The sequence below is a fragment of the Ziziphus jujuba genome, chromosome 6 (assembly GCF_031755915.1).
Source record: "Ziziphus jujuba cultivar Dongzao chromosome 6, ASM3175591v1".
Taxonomy (NCBI): domain Eukaryota; kingdom Viridiplantae; phylum Streptophyta; class Magnoliopsida; order Rosales; family Rhamnaceae; genus Ziziphus; species Ziziphus jujuba.
Window position 1 is genome coordinate 1,588,479 of NC_083384.1, and position 4,872 is coordinate 1,593,350.

The following is a 4,872-nucleotide window of genomic DNA, read 5'->3' on the forward strand; positions in this document are numbered from 1 at the left end:
AAGGGAATGAAAGACGAAACATATATCATGGATCAACTAAGCCCTTTTGGGGACTTGTTTAAGAATGAGAAAGAGGAATCTCATGTAAATACCATGGAATAAGGTTTGATCCTATTCATGGGGATTCCGTAAAAATTCCATCCTACAAAGTTCAAAACAATTAGGATTTTTTGTACATTGGATGCAGTAACTAATTGATGACTGACATGTATAGAATGAAAACTTCATTCTTGATTGTACGAGAGTTTTTATGAAAGCCTTTCATTTGCTTTTCTTCGATGGAAGGTTTATTTTCCCAGAATGTATCCTAATTTTTGGCCTAATTCTTCTTCTGATGATTGATTCAACCTCTGATCAAAAAGATATACCTTGGTTATATTTCATCTCTTCAACAAGTTTAGTAATGAGCATAATGGCCCTACTGTTCGAATGGAGAAAAGAACCTATGATTAGCTTTTCAAGAAATTTCCAAACGAACAATTTCAACAAAATCTTTCAATTTCTTATTTTACTATATTCAACTTTATGTATTCCTCTATCCGTAGAGTACAATGAATGTAAAGAAATGGCTATAACAGAGTTTCTGTTATTCATATTAATAACTACTCTAGGAGGAATGTTTTAATGTGGTTTTAACGATTTAATAACTATCTTTGTAGCTCTAGAATGTTTCAGTTTATGCCCCTACCTATTATCTCGATATACCAAGAAAGATGTACGGTCTAATGAGGCTACTATGAAATATTTACTCATGGGTGGGGCAAGCTCTTCTATTATGGTTCATGGTTTCTCTTGGCTATATGGTTCATCCGGAGGAGAGAACGAGCTTCAAAAAATGGTGAATGGTCTTATCAATACACAAATGTATAACTCCCCAGGAATTTCAATTTTGCTTATTGTCATCACTGTAGGAATTGGGTTCAAGCATTCCCCAGCCCCTTCTCATCAATGGACTCCTGACATATACGAAGGAGTGCGGTTCGTTTGATAAATTCCTACCTCTCTATCTATCTCTGAGATGTTTGGATTTTTCAAAACTCCATGGACACGCAGAAGAGAAATGTTATCCCCACTCAGACTAAGACATAACTTTTACTTGTTCAAATATCAATTAAGGTGAAGCAGGGTCAGGAACAACGAATCTCTTTATGATAAAGTATTGTAAATTTGTTGTTACGGGTAGTTCCTACAAAGGATCGGACTACTAATGTATACAATACTTGAATTCTTGATGTAGATGCTACATAGTTGGTTCTCATCCTTCAAAGACTACGAGTGTAGTAGGAGCATCCATCGACAAGAGGATCACCTTAAGATGATCATCTGATAGCAATTGAGAACAAATCAAATCAGATGGTTCTATTTCTCAATCTTTTTTACTTGCTCCTACGAAACCAAGGTCGAAAAGATTGAGAAAAATCAGTCTTTCACAACCACTGATGAAGGATTCCTTGAAAAGTTAAGGATTAATAATCCTTTTTAGAACTTGAATGGGTTCGGTCTTATACATATGTGATCCGAACCTAGGACGACCTGCTCCTAAACCCGTATTATATTAGCCCAGATCTTAATTAAGTTCAAGTTCTAATGGAATGAACCTCATCCCTTAACCAACCTATGATTAGAAATCTTCGTATAATGTAGACGCCATAATAGGGGATGGAAAACCTATTGATAAGTTAAGCTAAAACAACCAATTCTCTAATGGTGTTTTAGGTGTTCTCAAAGAACAAATAGATAATTAATCTCACAAGTATTTTCTTAATCAAATCAAAGTTGTATTATTATTGAAAAATAAGCCTTTAAATAGGCTACAACGCCACGAAATAAAACCCTAAAAACAAAGGAAAAACCGGCCACACACATAAAGAAACCTAGTTGGCCGAAACTATACTTCCTTTCCTAATCTAAGTTTGATTAATTAATTCCTTTATATTAAATTAGGAATTAATTAATTTACAATGGAAAGAATAAAATAAAAACCTTCCTACAGTTATTTGTCCAGAAAATAAATAAATAAAAGCCAAAAAGTAATAGTAGTTTCCTAAAACAAGAAGTAAAAACAAATTAGGAAACTAAAAATGCTAGCCTTTTGATCATGTTGACTTTGATCAATCTTTGACCTCTTTGAGCTTCAAATCAGCTTTTAGATTCTTTTTAGGATGCAAATAAGCTGAATATGAAGCCCCACACATTGCCCATGCTTGGAAAAATAAGAAAAGGCTAATACAGGAAAGCTAGCAAGCAATACAGCAAATTCGGCCAAATTGTTAAAGCTGTCCGTACAAGCCCTTTTTTATTGCATTTGAGGCTGATTTAACTTGATTCCATGACCTCTTAGGCATATGTATTGAACCCATAAAGCATTGGAACCATTTCATGCTTCCCGGACTCAAAAAATGTACTAAAACCGTCACCCGCGTCCGTATCGGCTTCCACCACTTGGATGCTTAGAATAGGCTTTGTATCTTCAAGTATGGACAAGCTCTGTTGAGATTGATTACCCCCTGTATAAATACTCTTAATTCGAGCTCTTGTGATTGGCCTAGTCTTCATCCGTGTCGAGTCAGCACCCCAGCTGCTTATCGGTTGAGCGGGCTCGGGCGGAATCACATCAATATGTGAGGAAGGTAGTCAAAAAAAGAAAGTTCTTCTTTATTTTATCACTTAGGAGCCATGTGAGATGAAAGTATCATGCATGGTTTTGAATGAGAGAAAGAAGTGAGGAATCCTCTTTTCAATCTGACTTTTGCATTCCAGTTGTTGCGTCTCTTTCTATTACTTCGACAGTAGCTGCTTTAGCTTCAACCACTCGAATTTTCAATATTCCTTTTTACATCTCATCAAACAAATGGCATCTTCTTCTGGAAATCCTAGCTATTCTTAGCATGATATTAGGGAATCTCATTGCTATTACTTAAACAATCATGAAACATATGCTCGCGTATTCATCCATTGGTCAAATTGGATATGTAATTATTAGAATAATTATTGGAGACTCAAATGGTGGATATACAAGCATGATAACTTATATGCTGTTCTATATCTCCATGAATCTAGGAACTTTTGCTTGCATGGTATCATTTGGTCTACATACCAGAACTGATAACATTCAAGATTATGTAGGATTATACACGAAAGATCCTATTTTGGCTCTCTTTTTAGCCCTATGTCTCTTATCCTTAGGAGGTTTTTCTCCACTAGCAGGTTTTTTTGGAAAACTTCATTTATTCTGCTGTGGATGGCAGGCAGGCCTATATTTCTTGGTTTTAATAGGACTCCTTACGAGCGTTGTTTCTATACTATTATCTAAAAATAATCAAGTTATTAATGACTGGACGAAACCAAGAAATAACCCCTCACGTGCAAAATTATAGAAGATCCCCTTTAAGATCAAACAATTCCATCGAATTTAGTATGATTATATGTGTGATACCATCTACTATACCAGGAATATCAATGAACCCGATTATTGAAATTGCCCAGGATACCCTTTTTTAGCTTATAGAATCTATTTCTTAGTTCAAGATCCCTCTTACTAACTGAAATCAAAGAATTAGTAGATCTGTTCTGCCAAAAATGGGAATGGGTTAGGGTTATGAACTTATAATCTATAATCTGATGATCGAGTTGATTCCATGATTATAAGTTCATTCGATACTGGACCAGACCGGAATAGGGTTATACATTCTAATTATGAGAAGGGGTCATTCGAACTTATCTAAATAGATACTATGTTTACATATGGATCCCTACATCATTACATTCCATTTAGGGTTAGGAATAGGCGTAATCGAACCTGCGTTTTACATATCTCTCGTTATTTGGGACCCTATTCACTTCAGCTCTTTGGGCTTCTATTGAATCGAGAAATAGGTTTGATTGTCCATCTTTTTGATATAATATATAAATATAAGATAAGGCACCCTCCGAATAATTCAAATTGAAGCAATTGGATGTCCGATTCAGGCCTATATGATGTGACCAATCAATAGAAATACTCTAACACTCCACCTTTGTCATATACTCCATACATCACACTGGAGAGATACCATATTCATGGAATACGATTCACTTTCAAGATGCCTTGGTGGTGAAATGGTAGACACCCGAGACTCAAAATCTCATGCTAGTTAAAGTCCTCTTCAAGGCATAATATTGAATATTGAGAATGTTCAGTGAATTGGAATAAGTTCAGCAATGGATCACAAAATTTTGGTGATCTTCTCTATCTAATGAATGGGGAGTCCACTTTATCTGTTGGGTTACAGGGGGTGCATTTTACCGGAGGTTTCTTCTCCTTTCAAGGCCTGTCTGAAAGAGAATCCAGTACTGCTTGGTCATGAATATCTGAATAGGACAAACTACTTTGTGGATTGCTTCAAAACAATTAGAATTAGTCGATCAACTGGAATGTGTATTATCCATATAGGGGTCAATTAAGAAGATCGATCAACCTTAGACGAAGAGAAATGTCTATCTATTTTATTTAGTTATTCAGTTAAACCAATGATTCGTTAATGTAGCAGATAGCAACAGCCATTTCATATGACATGCGTATTTTTGATTTTCCAACGGATTTACGTCTTTCATTAATGGAAATTTTTTGATGTAGTAAGTGATAGCTTTGGTTGTTCGCTATTCAAGAATTCTTGTTTAGGCAGTTCATACCATCCATCCCTAATGTTTTGATCTAAGATTTCAATTCTTCCATGTTTCAGCAGTAGTGTATTGTTCCATGGAGCTGAGGTCCAAAATATGGAAGAAACGGGTGTTTCCACGACTCTACCACCCGGTCAATTTTCTTCCACTTAATCCCTGTTTCATGGCCACATATCTTTCCATCTAAGGAATGGGAAACCTTTCTCTTGT

The 4,872-nt window shown here is 35.6% G+C and overlaps 1 pseudogene; it reads left to right on the plus strand.

Moving 5' to 3' along the window:
• Positions 1 to 211: 211 nt before the first annotated feature.
• On the plus strand, positions 212 to 3,501 carry LOC125419426 (NAD(P)H-quinone oxidoreductase subunit 2 A, chloroplastic-like; annotated as a pseudogene).
• The last annotated feature ends 1,371 nt before the right edge of the window (positions 3,502 to 4,872 follow it).